The sequence below is a fragment of the Gorilla gorilla genome, chromosome 2, assembly GCF_029281585.2.
Source record: "Gorilla gorilla gorilla isolate KB3781 chromosome 2, NHGRI_mGorGor1-v2.1_pri, whole genome shotgun sequence".
In the NCBI taxonomy this organism is placed as follows: Eukaryota; Metazoa; Chordata; class Mammalia; order Primates; family Hominidae; genus Gorilla; species Gorilla gorilla.
The window spans coordinates 98,551,317-98,569,450 of NC_086017.1; positions in this window are offsets into that span (position 1 = coordinate 98,551,317).

Here is an 18,134-nt window from a genome sequence, read left to right on the forward strand (position 1 = left end):
TTACCCTAAATGTACCTAGCTCATTAATATTCCCTTTCCTCAGAAGCCAATCTATGCTAATCTGTTTCCCTATGTTTAAAGAAAAGTCAGATCATGTTCAATGGGTAAGAAAATCTATAAAGAGAAATCCTTTCAATTATTTGTTTGTAGGGAAAATTCTTCTAGGTCAATATCCTACACTCTGAAGTCCAATGATTTATTCAACTTTAGTTAATAAATATGAAGAAAGAATAACTACTGTTACAAATAATCCTACTTAATGCTGACTGTGTTGATATTTTAATTATGGGCTCTTAAGTCACCTGTTCATCATGGCTATCTACACAAACAAAATGAGTTAATAAAAAATGTTTTAAAAATGTTTTTGTTCCACTGGGTCTACTGGTAGTGGGAAGAGAGGGAGTTGCCTTACTTACTCACCTTAAGTGTTAATTTCTATCTCCAATGGCTAGAATTTGCATCAGTTACGTACACTAATGACTCACAATCCCACTTCTCCACTCCACATCTTTTCTGGTCACTGGACTGCATATTGGACATTTCCAGTTGGAGCATGGTACAGGCATCTCAAGCTCCACATGGCCAAGCCAGAATTCATCATCTTTACACTTAGAGTTTACATCTTTGAATCTATAATTCTCAGCTCCTGTATTCCCTGTGATTTGTCACCATAATGTTATTGTGTTTTTCTCATTGCTTGTTCCTCTCTAACTTCATTAATTCTATGGCATTATTACTTCTAGAATCCAGCTCTTTTTTTTTCCATCCTCATTGCCACCCTGCTAGTTGTGGTCATAGCCATTTATCACTTAGATATGGCAATAACTTGTGTGATGGTTAATATTAAATGTCAACTTGATTGGATTGAGGAGTGCAAAGTATTGTTCCTGGTTGTGTCTGTGAGGGTGTCAGTGGACTGGGAGAGGCATACTCACCCTCAGTGTGGGTGGACACCATCTAATCAGCTGCCGGTGTGGCTAGAATAAAGCAGGCAGAAGAAGGTGGAAAGAGCAGACTTGCTGAGACTTCTTGTCTCCATCTTTCTCCCGTGCTGGATGCTTCCTGCCCTCGAACATCGGACTCCAGGTTCTTCAGCTTTTGGAATCTTGGACTTACATCAGTGATTTGCCAATCTTCGGCCACAGACTAAAGGCTGCACTGTCGGCTTCCCTACTTTTGAGGTTTTGAGACTCCAAATGGCTTCCTTGCTCCTCAGCTTGCAGAAAGCCTATTGTGGGACTTAACCTTGTGATTGTGTGAGTCAATTCTCCTAATAAACTCCCTTCATAAGTTCATCTATCCTATTAGTTCTGTCCCTTTAAAGAACTCTAATACAACTTGTAAACATACACGTTGACTTTTGAACATATTTCTGAGACATAAATTGGTCACCATGGTGTCATGATGTTTTTCTCATTGCTTGTCCCTCTCTAACTTCATGAATTCTATGGCCTTATTATTTTCTAGAATCCAGCCCTTTTTTTCCATCCGCTTTGCCACCTGCTACTTGTGGTCATAGCGCAATTGTGGTGCGGCTGTGGTTATAAGCAGCCACTGTGCTGCTTATAATCCTTTAATCACTGCCCGTTGTTTTCTGGGAAAAGTCTAAATTCCTCTTCTGATTGAACAAAGATAAACTCTGAAAATGGATTTCTTCTTCTATTCCAGCCTCCTGTCAATGCTTCAGGCATGCTGGTTTCTTTATAATGCATAGAATGTGTCAAACCTTCTCTTACATCTTAACATTTTAAATAAACAATTTTGCTGTCTAGAAAGATCTTTCCATTTATCCATTTTTATCCTTTAGGGCTCTGCTTTGTGTTAACATCTTAAGGGAAGCCCTTTCCTGATTCACTTACAAAGGGGTTAGTTGGTCTTCCTCTTGCCATGAAATTCTGTGTTCACTCGTTGTACTGCTCTTAACCACGCTATCTTGCAACCATTTCTTATCTCTCTTCACTTGCTAGACTGAAGACTTTTTTCAGCATATTTTACCTGTTTTTTATTTTCTTTGCCTAGTCTTTGGGAACAGAGTAAATGTCCTAATGTGTGTGTTGATATTGATATTGAGTTAATGCTATTGAAGTTCTTCCTCTTTTTTTAGAGTTATTGAGCCTTTATTTTTTAATAGTCTTACTGAGATATAATTGACATGCAGTAAACCGTACATGTTTAAAATATGCAGTTTTATAAGTTTAGACAAATGTAAACAACCATGAAAACATCATCACAATCAAGATAATTATACATAAAGATAAAAAAAACTGATGATGACATTCAAACATTTTCTTGTGCCACTTTGTAATCTCTCTTCTATCCTTCCTGCCCTCCAAACAACTGCTGATCTGCATTTTGTCACTATATGTTAGTCTGTATAATCTAGAGTTTCCCGTAAATGGAATTGTGCAGTATGTATTCTTTTCTATCTTCTTCTTATACATAGAATAATTATTTTGAACAAAAAAAGAAAAAATAGAATAATTATTTTGAGATTTATTCATGTTGTTTCTTCCATCAACAGTCCATTCTTTTTATTAGTAAGTTGTGTTTCCATTTTAATTCAGTTAAAATATTTTATAATTTCTTTTTTGATTTCTTCTTTGATCCATTAGTTATTTAGAAATGTATTATTTAATTTTCAAATATCTGGAGACCATAATTTCTTCTGATTGTGTAGGGTAACTAAGTCTCTTATTTGCTGTTCGTGTATTTTACCACAGCATTCTTTTAACCAACTTCTCAGCACCTTTGTTTTCAGGACCTTATGGCTGCTACTCCAACTTTGCTGTTCATTATGACAATTGGGCCCACCTTGCTTGTGGGATTATGTGTCATCACCTGGCCCTCTTATTTGAGGATCCTTTAAAAAGTGTGTGTGTGTGTGTGTGTGTGTGTGTGTATATATATATATATATATATATATATAATACAATTTTACTTTAAGTTGCAAATCAAAACCACAATGAGATATCATCTTAAGCAAGTAAGAATGGTGATTATTAAAGTCAGGAAACAATAGATGCTGGTGAGGCTGTGGAGAAATAGGAATGCCTTTACACTTGTTGGTGGTAGTGTAAATTAGTTCAACCATTGTGGAAGGCATTGTGGTGATTCTTCAAGGATCTAGAACCAGAAATACCATTTGACTCAGCAATCCCATTGCTGGGTATACACCCAAATGTATATGAATCATTCTACTATAAAGACACATGGGCATATATGTTTATTGCAGTATTATTTACAATAGCAAAGACTTGGAACCAACCCAAATGCCCATCAATGATAGACTGAATAAAGAAAATGTGGCACATATACACCATGGAGTACTATGCAGCCATAAAAAAGAATGTGATCATGTCCATTCTAGGGACATGAATGAAGCCGAAAGCCATCATCCTCAGCAAACTAACACAGGAACAGAAAACCAAACACTACTTGTTCTCACTCATAAGTGGGACTTGAACAAGAAGAGCACATGGACACACAGAGGGGAACATCACACACCGGGGCCTTTTTGTGGGAGGTGGTCCAGGGAAAGGGGGCAAGGAGAGGGGGAGCATTAGGACACACACCAAATGCATGTGGGGCTTAAAACCTAGATGACAGGTTGATAGGTGCAGAAAACAGCCATGGCACATGTATACCTATGTAACAAACCTGCACACTCTGCACATGTATCCCAGATATCCCTCTTTTTAAATTCTTTGAAATAAGTAATGCTTTATTGTTCTGCATCTTTCTCATAAGATTAATGTGAATTATTCTCACTACCTGTTGTCTTGGTAAGAACTTATACAAGAATATTACTGATGATGGTAATCGTCTTTGTCTTATTTCTTACATCAGAGGTGTTTCTTTATACCATCTTAGTATCAAATATAATGCTAGCTTATGTACAGCAGATCACTAATGATGAGGGAGAACTGATGTATGAGATCAAGGCTTACTGCAACCTCTTTAGAAAACCATTTTGACACGTTATATTCATCTTGAACTACTCTCTGATGAAGCTCATAACTTGTAATTGTTTAATATCTTCTGTACTAGACCAAATTTCATGAGTAGAGGTCCTGTGTGTATTTTGTTCACCACTAACTGCTCAGGACTTGGTAATACCTGGATCATACTAAATACTGTATAAATATTTGTTGAATTAGTTTAAACTGAGTAGTTCAACTGATTTTTATTTATTGATGCAACTTACTGTTTAATTTTTCACCTTTTAGCTTGTTTTCTAAACTTTGTGTTTCATTGTAGCATCTTTTTACTTCTTTCCTTTATTTTATGGACTACGATTTAGTCGCTCTGAACTTTTCCATGCTATATGAAGTTATTTATCTTTTTCTTAATTCTAACAGTATCTACTTTCAAGTTTTTTTCCCAGAGAATCCTTTAACCTATATTTTTCTGATATTTTAATTTGTAGATAAAACTGGATGAAGTTTATAGGTAAAAATGTCTATACAAACAACACATATTCAACTATCTCTCCTCCAGCTTCTACTGAGATAGCAGGAAAATTCCAACATAGGGAACAACATGTGTTAGTGCCAGAAAGGTCAGTAAATTTCTGTCAAATCTTTTACAGATGAAAAAATATTTAAGGAAGGGTAGAAGGACTCACAATTTACTACATTTGAGGGAAAAATTATTTAAAATATAGTAGAAAAAATTTAATAGCACCTTAATAATGCTTTTTGCCTTAAATAGAAAGGGTTGGACATGAGAACACACTACATAACAGTCAAGAGATAGAAAGTGGATCCTATGTGTTTTCACATTCAGTCATACCAGTTAAGGTAAAATGTTAGGAAACATGTGGATAATAATTTGACAATAATATCAAAGATTTTATAATATACATAACTATTTTTCATATGGTCTTCCTCCTTGGAATTTATTTTAAAGAAATTATTGTGACAATGTAGAGTTATATAAATAAGTAACCATTGCTGTTTGCTTATAATTGTGAGAAATTGTTCATTTATAGAAACGTATTTAAGTAGACTATAATCTGTACAGGTGATATTTTTCCTAGCAAAAATATTTGTTTTTTTAAGTATTGCACCAATATTTATTTTAGGAATAGAACTATCTATTTTAGGAAAATATTTCATGAGAATGCTCACGCCTGGCTAGTGATCCTGAGCATGTGATGGAAGAAGAAAATGAAACAAAGAGGAGATAGCTAAACTACTGTATCAAGTTTTGAACAGAAGCTTTAGATAAGGGATAGCAGAGAAAAACAAGGAGGTTATATCATTTATGATTTAAGTGAGAAAATATCAAATTATAAGATAGATCAAGTATAGTTTATATATGATCCTACCTTGTAAAACATTAAAATTATGTGTGTCTATGTGTGCACTTGTGTAATATCTGTTTCATATATATGACAAAGATGAAATGACTGGAAGTAAAATACCAAATGTTGAAAAAAGTGATTATTACTGGGTGATAGTTTGGCTGTGTCCCCACCCAAATCTCATCTTGAATTATAGCTCTTATAATCCCCACGTGTTGTGGGAGGGACACAGTGTGAGATAATCGAATCATGGGGGCAGTTTCCCCCATACTGTTCTCGTGGTAGTGAATAAGTCTCAAGCGATCTGATGGTTCTCATTCCTTCTCTTGTCTGCTGCTATGTAAGATGTACCTTTCACCTTCCTCCATGATTGTGAGGCCTCCTCAGCAATGTGAAACTGTGAATCCATTAAATCTCTTTTTCTTTATAAATTACCCAGTCTTGGGTATGTCTTTATCAGCAGCATGAAAACTGACTAACACAGTAAACTGGCACTGGTAGAGTGGGGTGCTGCTGTAAAGATACCTGAAAATGTGGAAGTGACTTTGGAACTGGGTAACAGGCAGAAGTTGGAACAGTTTGGAGGACTCAGAAAAAGACAGGAAAGTGTGAGAAAGTTTGGAACTTCCTAGAGATTTGTTGAATGGCTTTGACTAAAATGCTGATAATGATATGGACAATGAAATCCAAGCTGAGGTGGTCTCAAATGGAGATGAGGTACTTGCTGGGAAGTGGAGTTAAGGGGAGTCTTGTTATGTTTTAGCAAAAAGACTTCGGGGATTTTGCCCCTGCCTAAGATTTATGGAACTTTGAACTTTAGACAGATGCTTTAGGGTATCTGGTGGAAGAAATTTATAAGCAGCAAAGCATTCAAGAGGTGACTTGGATGCTGTTAGAAGCGTTCAGTTTTAAAAGGGAAGCAGAGCATAAAAGTTTGGAAACTTTGCAGCCTGACTATGTGATAGAAAAGATAATCCCATTTTCTGAGGAGAAATTCAAGCTGGCTGCAGAAATTTGCATAAGGAACGAGGGTCCAAATGTTAATCACCAAGACAATGGGAAGACTGTCTCCAGGGCACGTCAGAGACCTTCACAGTAGCCCCTCCCATCACAGGCTCCAAGGCCTAGGAGGAAAAAATATGCACCCACAGGCTCAACACCATGTGGAAGCTGCCAAGGTTTGGGGCTTGCACCCTCTGAAGTTATGGCCTGAGCTGTACCTTGGCCCCTTTTAGCTATGGCTAGAGTGGCTGGGACACAGGGCACCAACTCCCTAGGCTGCACACAGCAGTAGGGCCATGGGCCTGGCCCATGAAACCATCCATTTTTTCCTCCATTTTTTCTGCCTCTAGGTGGAGGTTCCCAAACCTCACTGGTTTCATTTACTTCATGTGTTAAAGAAATAAAACATTATTGATACATGTGCCAACTCCAGGGTGTATAAACATCCAGGATCCCAATATCTTTTACTCCCCAGAAATAACCATTGTTATGAACTTGCTGTGAATCATATTTGTCTAAGAAATTTAGTAAATATTAATGAGTCCATAACAATCTATTCTTTTGCAAGTTTTTAACTTTGAATATATTTTATCATAATGTACTTAACATTTTGAAATATGTGGTTTTTGATCTGGATTATGTTTTTGAGATTTATCGTGGTATGATATAATTCATGTTCATTTTTTACTGGTTATGTATGTGTACACACACATATACACATATAAATATGTATTATATAACTGTGTAGTGTGAATTTATTACAATTTATATATTCACTTTTGGGTGAACAGTGTTTACATATTTTTATTATGACAAACAGTGCTGCATTGACATTTGTTTTTATGTCCTATTTTGCATACATATGGAAAGTTCCCAGGAGTTCTGCTGTGCAACATTTGATCCATGGGTTAGGAGTATCAGTATCACCAAGGATCTTATAAATACAGAATCTCACCCCACCTCAAATGTACTGAATTTTAATTTGAATTTTTATAAGATCTTTAGGTAAGTTTTATGCACATTAAGAGTTTGAGAAACACTGCTTTAGAGTATAAAACAGAGAGGAATGATGGTTTCCACAGTGCTTCCCAATACAAATTTAACATGAGTTATATATAATTAAAAAATTTCTTATAGCTACATTAAAAAGTTAAAAAAGGTAAAATTAATTTTAGTAATACATTTTACTTTACACCATATATCAAACAGTTTTCCATTTCAATGTGTAATTAAGAGGGTTCTCAACCAAGGTTGATTTTATTTCCAGCGCTATATAGTAATGTCTGAAGATATTTTTGATTGTTATAACTGGATAGATATTCTACATATTCTAGGTCATGAGTAGGTAAAGGCCGGGGATATGGCTAAATATTATACGATGCACAGGATATCCCGTAACCAAATAATTATCCAGTCAAAAACATTAATAGGGTCAAAAACCTTGTATCGATATGTAAATCTTAGTGTGATATTTATATATTATTGTTTTGTTTTCCAAATCTGTTGAATTTAAAACTTCTAAATATACAAATGATTATTAATTCATTTGATTAACTTTTAAACCATTTTACCAATTTTTAGTTTAATATAGATGAAGAAAATGATTCACTAAGGGAAATGATTGACATTTGGGTGCCTGGAGGATTAGCAAAGAACAAGGGAGTACGCTCGATGAGAGTGGAACAGAGTTTGGGACGGGCTAGTGGACTAGATTCTTGGTCTCCCTATCTTTCTCTCTTCAGGCTCTATACTAAAATTTTGCTTCTCTGCCATCTGAATTGACTTTCTTCGTTCAAAACTATTTTTCAAGTTGTTGAGATTTATTGTAATGAGGTGATATTGTCTCTTTTTTCTTACCTTCTCATTCTGCTTTTCCTCTACCTCCTCCTGCTTATTTTCCTTCCGATCTGGAGTAATCTATATAAATTATTTGTCAAATAGATGCTTCAGAAAAAAACGCTCAGCTTAAACCTCTTTTACTGGCTTTTCCATTTCTTTAGGAAAATTTGCAAATTCATCTTTTATTATGGTTCAACGTCAAACTGCATTTAGTTTTCCAGTCTCTCCCCAACAACTTCAGCCCCTCTCTACCACCATCCCACCCCCGCACCCACAGAACGCGTGAATTGGTGAATTTCCTGTGTAAGACACTGAACTTGCTTTTCACCTCGCAAGCTAGAGGATCATTGGCAGTAACTTAGCCTTTTGAAAATTTCAGTTTATGTATCTGTAAGGAAAAAGAGTTTAAGTTTACATTTTCTAGGATTCTTTCATGCTCTTTCGTAGAATGTCCTTAAATTCAAAATGATAGCTAAATCTATTCCCCACTTGATCACATAGTATGTAAGTTCTTTTCTTCCTGCTTTTGCTTACATCACTTCATATCCTTGTAATAACTCTGCCTAGTGACTATTCTGTTATGTTAATTGATCATGTGTTAATATAATAAGACCCAATTACATGTGCTTTTTTATTTTATTTTATTTTATTTTTATTTTTTGAGACGGAGTCTCGCTCTGCAGCCCAGGTTGGAGTGCAGTGGAGCGATCTCTGCTCACTGCAAGCTCCGCCTTCTCGGTTCACTCCATTCTCCTGCCTCAGCCTCTGGAGTAGCTGGGACTACAGGCGCCCGACACCACACCCGGCTAAATTTTTGTGTTTTTAGTAGAGACGGGGTTTCACCATATTAGCCAGGATGGTCTCCATCTCCTGACCCCGTGATCTGCCAGCCTTGGCCTCCCAAAGTGCTGGGATTACAGGCGTGAGCTACCACGCCTGGCCCATTTACATGGTCTTAACCGCCACTCACATTAAGGATTATTTAAATTAATGAACCATATGAGATGCATAAGATAAAAAAAAAAAGAATGAAAGTGGAATTAGGCTCATTTCTCTATTCTTTCAGTTACATAAAATACATTGTTCATTTTATACAAGTCACTTCCCAAGAAAAACTCTGCAATCTCTGAAAATCATTTAAATTATCTGTCCCTTAACGCCTTTCATAAAAAAAGAAATGGATTTAATTATCGTCTTAGTCATTTGGGCTGCTATAACAAGATACCATAAAGTAGTGGCTTATAGACAACAGAAATTTATTTCTCACAATTCAGGAGACTAAGTCCAAGATCAAAGTGCTGGCAGATTCAGTGTCGGTCAGGATCCACTTCTTAGTTCTAGAGGAACCTTCTCATTGTGTCCTCACATGGCTCTCCTCTCTTTAGCTGCTTATAAAGGTATTAATCCATTCATGACTTAATCAGCTCCCCCAAACTCCACCTCCTAATTGTCACATTGGAGAATAGATTTTGACATATGCATTTTGGAGGGACACAAACATTCACTCCATAGCAGTTATATTATCTCTCAGGTCTGCATATTCGTTTCTCTTCCAGTTTGAAAACATAGAAGTTCACTTTAACATTAAGGGATAGCAATCATGCGCTTTGCACTCTTAGGCTCAGACACACTCACATTCTGGTTCTGTCACTAACTGTGCAGCTTTGGAAAGTATTTAATCACTGTGAAAATCCATTCCCTCAATAACGAGGGATAATAGATGGTGAGAATTTGGCACACAGTAATTCTGAAATAAATAGCATCATTCCTTAATTTATTAATATTTTGTTACATTTTCAAATATTTATTGATCCATGGGGCTTTAAAAATTACAGTTTGGTTACACGATTTAACCATTTTTTGATGATTTAGAATAATAATGACCTGAGATCCATATTCAAAGCATTAATTATAAGATTCCTTGGCAGTCCCTCTTCTACCTGTAAATCTTTATATTCTACTTTGACCGTCACTACCCAGGTCAAGGCTGCCTATTGTTCATTGAGCAAAGTCCAGACTGCTCAGCCTGCTACATAGGGTCCCCCACAATCTTGTCTATAGCAAATTCTCTTTCACTCACAACTACTCTCTCAGTGTACTCCATCTATAGTGTACTTCAAACTCCATTTAATTGTTGCATCTTGCAATTTCTCAAATACTCCCAATTTTTTTTTTTGCCACTCAGATCTTGTTCATGTTGCCTAGCCCAATTCAGAACACCCCACTTCCATATCCAACTACTTTAATACGTTATCCATTACTTGAGCTCCACTCTATTAACAATATAGCAACATTCTTGTCTATCACTCTAGGCCAGAGATTCTTCTTGCTTTGCATTTCTATGCATCTGGCCTGGGGTTCTTTAATTATATTTATAAATAAATCCTTTTGATTTATTAATTCCCATTTCACCTATGAGATTGTAAGGGCCCTAAAATCTAAGAAATTGTAGCACATTTTCTTTCCTTTCTTACTTCACATCGTATAGTGTCTTGCCCTCATCAAATGCCTTGCCAATAAATATTTAAATGAGTATTTGGTTCTAGGTAGGAAGTATAAGGAGTTGGGCTAAGAACAATTTCTTTTACTTAAGAAAATGGCTTTCCTAAAGCTTGTATTAATTCTACAGTGAGGAAAATGGTGTGTTAGAATCACATTCTGGGATTTGTGCCAGGCTTACACTACAAAGTAAGAAGTGTTTGAAAAAGTAACACTGGAGTGTTAGACTCTTTCACTAAAGAAGTGTTAATTGCAGTACTTCAGAATATGAAATATAGTATAACAACACACTTTTCATCAAAAAGGTATAACATGTCAGAGATACATAATAAATTGAAAGTGATGTAATTTTTAAAAGATTGAGACCGTAGCATATCATTTATGATAAAAAGCTATTGAAATCTGTAACATGAAGTGCCATCATAGTATATGTACTTGGTATTCTTATTCATAACTCAACTCTAAATTAGCCCTTGTTGCTTCACAATTTGCAATTTCATCGAATTGTCTGTTAGAGGAAACATTTCATTTATTATTTCTTTATTTTCAATAATAAAATACAAAAACCATTTGTTTGGGGGAGAAAAATCTTCCCTTCACTGGAGATTATATTTTGCACTTTCAAATTCTATCCCATATAAAATACCTTGATACATTTACTATAAATCTATAATTCTGAATAGATCATATCACTGTCTTAGATATGAAAAACTATTGAAAGGATTTTTAGGAAATTGTTTAGAGAGTTAAGGAAATAAATAACATTTTTACAATTATCTTCTCCAATGTGTGATCTTCCCTACAGTTGCATAATATTCTATGAAGTTGGAAGTATTTCATAATTCTAGTTTTACCAAAGAAGAAATGGATTTCCAGAAAAGGGCTTAGTCTAATACTATATAGTCTACATGTAGGTGAAATTTTTTTTTAGTGGCTAGAACTGCACTTTCCAATACAATGACCATTAGTCAAATATGGCTATTGAACACTTTAAATGTGGTTAAAGCCACATTTTAAAATTAAAAACTGAAGCAGTATAAACATTTTTCCGATAAACATCATTATTGTTTTGGTAGGACTACATTTCCCTTAAATATTGCATCACTTTAAGATATTTTGTTTTACTGTAGTGTGCATTTCCAGTATTATCACAAGCAAATCACAGATCTAGTTGATATCAATGGATTCATACCTTTTGAATGATTTTTCTTTGCACACTGATGTAATTTGTGATTGACTATTTTATGCAGAAAACATCAGTTATAGTAACATTTACATAGCTTGTAGTTGGAAATTAAGATAAAATACATAAGATAGTTCTGATTATAATATAATTAACTGACATTTTTAGCTTACAAGTAAGTATCTACACATTTTAAAATTTAAGACAAAACCACGCTACTGTGCAGAATGAAATGAAGATGCAAAAGCTTACAATATGATGAAAGATACAAAAAAAGTGGAAGGTTTGTCAAAAATTTATGACAAATGGAAATTGAAATGTGCTGCATCAGAGAAACACAGAAAACTTATTTGGGCATTGTGTTAAAAGTTAAGTATAATAGAGTAGACAATATTCGGAAACATTTTCAGCAGCTATGTAGTGATTTTGATTTCTATCAAAAAATGAAAAAGAGTCAGCACATTAGTTGCCTGAAATCAAATGGAATATCTAACAGAGATTTTAAAATTTTTTTTTTAGAAAAATTTGAATTTATAATATTGGCAGACTCTAAGATGGCTTGGATTCTAGCACAATAAAGAAAACCAGTTTTATATGGAGAGATAGTAACAGTTATTTCAGTTACAGAAAATTTGTTACAGAATTATGAGGAAATACTAAAAACTACATATTTTTAGAGTGAACTAATCTTCAATAAAGCCACCAAACAATGACTCTAAATAAAAAACTTCCAATCAAAATAACGTATCAACTTATAAAAAAATTAGAAAACTTGCAAATACTTTTCTTTAGCTTTAGATGAATCATGCATTATGCTACAGACTGTGCCCCATCAATATTTTGGGTGCATAATTACATATTGAAATGATAATGGATCATGATTGGATATATGAGGTTAAATAAACTATGTCGCTAGTGGTAATTCTACTTTTTTTTTTTTTTTTTTTACTTTTTTAGTATGGCTTCTAGAAAATTTTAAACTACAAATGTGGCTTACTTACATTTCTATGGGAAGTCCTGATCTCTAGAATATAAGTTCCCGTAAGGCAGGGATGTTGACTGTCCTGAAAACTACTGTTTCTCCAGGCCTGAGAGAAATATACCTGGCATATGGCAGTTAAAAATATGGTAGCTAAAATATATGCTTAAATGAAATGTCCCCACCATGTTAGCTCTCTTTCTAGTAGAAATTGTATGGGATTTGTAAGCAGAGAAACGTTTTCTCTCTCTTTATGTCCCTGTTTCTCTCTCTTCCACTCCCTTCCTCCCTCCCCCTTAGTCTCTCTTTTTTTTCTCATCAAAATGATTGTCATGAAAAATTCAAAAGTTGAAAAGTTTCATAGCTGTCTGGTGATGTCACTCCTGAGAGAGGACTACTTACTGTTAATAACTTTGCATATCATTTTGAATTAGTCACAGCTTTCACTCCATTCCCGGCATTTTAAAAAATGTAATTGGCATTATATAAAACACTTTAACGTTTTCTGCTCATATTATATTTTTATTAATTTTGCTCATGGAAATAATGCACACTTAAAAGAATTCTGACAATAACTTAATGTATCTTATAGAAATACAAAATTATTCCCCTCCTAGGAAGTAATACTTAGGTTTTATTATTTTCCCATATTTTGCCTTTGCAAATTCAAACATGTACTCATTTTTTTTTTTTGGATGTGGGATCATGCTGTACATATAAAGGACCTGTCTTTTGTGTATATCTGCCTTGATATGTAGTATTAATCTCATTTGCTCTTTCAGTTAGCAGTGGAGAAAAGTCCTTGACTTTAATCATCACCCTTGGCCAGCACGCTTATCCATTTTTAGCCCTACGTCTTAACTCCTACCCAAATACTGAAATTCTTCCTCTAAGCCTTATACCGTAACCAGCCTTTAGCAAAATTTCCTATATGACATGTGGAGCTCTTTTCTAATCATTCCCTTCTCAATAAGCTGATTGGTTGACAGCTATGCTTTTTTTGAGGAAACTGCAACCCTCAAGTTTTTCCTTCAAAGTGATATATACCAGTCTTTTTGTCATAAAGGGAATTTTCCTCCTTGATTCTTATGGCTGTTTCTCCCTCTCTAATCCCTGACTTCCTTCCCCAGGCTTAGGTGTCTTGTTATCAGGCTGTATTGTGTCACCAACTATCTTATTTATTTGTTTATGTCATTTTCTGAACTTCATGACAGTCTCATTTGGATCCAGGCTTACTTTCATCCTCCTCAATACTACTCGTATTAAAACTAAGATCCTTTCAATATCCTGAGTTCTCATTTTTATAATTTCTTTGTCCTAGTTGTCTCTTTTCACTTTAAAACCATGAGTATAATCCAGACCTTCTCACTATCAAATACTCTAAAATCTCAATTTAAAGCATCTCACACATTTCCTTTAGTTTCTCTTATTCTGACAATATGTTGATCCAACCACGGACCATAATTCATTCACTTTACAAATATTTAAGTGTCCTTTGCCTCTTAGATGCTTCTTATAGTAGCTTAAATTGGTCCATTATAAAAATTATATTGCATACACCCTCAAACCTCTTGCCACATTCTCCTTTTGTTGAAATTATCTGGCAAAACCACAATTCTAGTTAAATTCAGTTTCCACAGAGTGGCTTTCAATGCTGCTTACTTACTGATGATTTCTGAACTTGAACCTCTAGTCCAGATATTATGACTCCAAACTTTTTACTTATTATCTACCAGTGGCATTTGTCATCTCAAACTCAATAGGTTACAAAACAATCTTCCTACCTCTCTTATTATATCACTGCCCAATCCCTAAACTTTGCTCCTTCTAATTTAGTCTTCTTCGTCTCAGCCAAGAGCAACTCTGTTCTCCTAGATTAAGCTGTGAAGAATCGGCAGAGTTGCAATTTTGTTTAAAAATCAAAAAGCACAGGTTCTTTTAAAGATTATTTCCAGTATTATAATTTTTTTTGTCATTGTGAATGGTAATATTGAAATTTAAAAAATTTGGCTCAATTACTATTATTATTATTGCTGACAATTTAGAAGCACTTCCGTTGAACAAATTAAGTGACTCAGGGTTCTTAGAAAAGCTATTCAATAGAGGGAACCCATCTCTCATTTGTTTTTAAATATATCTTCAAAAAATGAGAGAATTTAAATCATCTTATTCCTCTGTGCATTAAAGAGTATGCTAAACATTTTCTTTTCCTTAATTTTCTCAGTATTGGGTCAATTAGAGTCTACCAGAAAACACTAAGGGACATATATTCAAACATTTCTAACCCAAATGGAGTCATAAAATAATTTTCAGGTCATCTGGGAATTTGGAAAAGCAGCTTGGAAATACATCTCTTGGAATTGTTAAGGCTAGCAAAAAATAGTTTTGAGAATGAGAAAGATCATTGCACCTTATGTTTAGATACCTAAAAAATTAGGATGATATATTTATTAGGTATTTATGTCCTAAATCATGGTTTGTGAGCTAGTTGAGTGGGAATGCATTTGAGTCACTTTGATTACTTTTTCAAAATACCTACACTGATCACAAGAGACTACATCAAGTAATTGGAAGTAAACATGTCTATCGTGAAAAAGTTCTCAATATAATTCTGAAAGTATTTTCATTAATTTTGAGAATACATAGAAAGTTAGAGAAAGGCACAGTCTTTGGCTTGAAACGGCTTTAAATATGTCAGCAATAGGAAAGGTAGAATTTACAACTAGAGTTGGATGAAATTTAGAATTTGAATCAAAGGCAAAAAAAGATATTTCAGAGAGACACAGAAGTGCTATCAAAGTTATTAAAGTTAAAAATAAGAAACCAACAATTTCGAATAAAGACTTTAAAACTTGTGAGTCCAGGTATAAATTATTAAATTTACCTGGAAATGTTGTTTTGTTATAAAATACACGTTCAATACATTTGATGAGTTAGGGAGTAAATTCAAAGGTGATAAGAGGAGAAAGAGGGTAAAGAATTAAAAACTAATATTTTTGAGATATATGTATCAGACAGCATTAAGGATTTTATGCTCTTTATCTCATTTAATTATCAAAAGCCTTTGAGGTAGGCAGTATTATTAACCATTTTTGACAATTTAGGGGACTGAAGCAGAGAGATTACATAACTTGCCCAAGGTTTTAAAGCCAGTATGTAGTGGATCAAAGTTCAAACTCAATGTTTATCACTATACACTGCTAAAACTAAAAATAAAAACAAAACAAACCTCCAAACTGGCAATACTGATAACTGTCTAGGAGGTGGAGCACATAGAACTCTCACACAATACTGGAGGTAAAGGTAATAAATATTTAAATATACATCTATCACACATCTAGCAATCCTACTCCTAGGTATCTGAAAATATGTTCACACATTCATCTGTATTTGAATATTTATAATAACATTATTCGTGTCCTCCAAAAATTGGGAATAACTCTGGCACCATTCAATAGATGTATGGGTAAATAAACTGTGGTTCAACTCCATGGTGGAATACCACTCAGCAATAACAAGGGAAAAACTATTGATTCACAGAGCAACACGGATCTTAAATGCACTTTCACAGACATCATAAGCCTTATAAACCATGATTTTATTTATCTGACACTAAGAAAATGCAAGCATATAGAGACAGGAAACAGACAATAGGGTGCTGGGATCTTGGGGCCGCGGCAGTGGTTTACCACAAAGGGACCGTAGGAGCGAATTTTGGGGGTATTGAAACGGTTCTGTGTTAAACTGTGGTTTTGGATAGACAATTGTATGCATTTGTCAAACTTCATGGAACTGCACATCATAAAGAATGAATTTTTAAAGAATGCAACCAGTATATGGGAGTGGAGGATGGATGGAATAGTGATTGTGTTCCAGGATGCAATTCAAGATCCCACATTGCTTTGTGACAATATGTTATGAATACATGACATAATGACACTAAAGGGGATGAGGGAAAAGGGAGTTGACGGAAATAACTTTGAAATGGCTTTCAGTGGATACTGTAGGACTAGTGGACACTAGATAAATAAGGAACTCTAGTTGATACATTTGTTTCTCTCTGGGATAAATGTTAGTAATTCTGAAGCCACTTAATTGAACACTGGAATTAAACAAGTAGATAATGAGAACCAGATTTTTCATGATCTGAGAAGTTACAAATAGGCTGGAATAAAGTCTATGGTGCTGGATGGGAGTCAGAGAAATCAATATGCACTTAAAAATAATTATAAATACAGATAGATACAGAGATAGCTACAGATGTGTGTATGTATGTGTGAATGTGTATGCTCAGGGTTGGTCTACAGACATATACCTACTAACAAGGTATAGAAACAGTGACACCCAAGTAGCAATTAGCAAAGCCAGTACCCGGAGTATGGTTTCTAAATACTTTTCTCCAATGAAAGCATATAAGGCTCTTGTAGACCTAGCTAATTCAGATCTGAGATAGGGAATTACTGAATGAAATTGGATAAAAATGCAGAATTTTCAGTTGACACTGGAGAATTTTGTAATTCCAAGAAACAAGGAAGTGCTTAAAAAGAAGAAAAAAAGAAAGAGTCCAGAATCCCTTATGGAAGAGGTCCCAATGACCCAAACTGAAACAGCTGGAGCAAGAGAAGAAATAACTATGATATTAGATTATAACTCAAAATTTAAAAAGTAAAATAAATCTATACATATGTAAATAAATAACAGAGTGACTGGGGAGTAGAGGCAGCTTTTCCTTACAGAAGAATTTCAATTAATAAATTTAGATGAAAAAAGCAAAATAAAAAAAATCACCATAGTAATAATTGCTGCAGGCAAGATCCACCGATAGACACTAAAATTAGGGGGTGAAAGTTTAAACAGAAACATGCTATTTACACAGACTTTTCCCAAATATTCTATAATTACTAAGGGGAAAACTAACTTTACAGTGGAGAATCCTGGCAGGCAGCACTATGATTAAGATGCCATGTGATTAAGGCTAACATTACCAGCAATCCTTATGGACATCGTGTGTCCTGAAAGGATGCATGGAGAACACATCACCTCTGTGGTATTCTTCCCAACTACACATTGCTTCAACCTAAAAATGTGAAAACATCAGACAAGCACAATTTGAGAGACAGTCTATCAAGTAACTGACAAGTGTCCTTGTGAAAGACAAGGGAAAAGACTAAGGTACTGTTTGGAGGAGACTAAAGAGATAGGACAATGCAATGTGGGATCTTGAATTGCATCCCGGAACAGAAAAAGAACACAGTGAAAAAAAGGTGGATCTGAACAAATTTTGTTTAATGGTATTGCTTCAAGTTAATTTCTCAATCGATATTTGA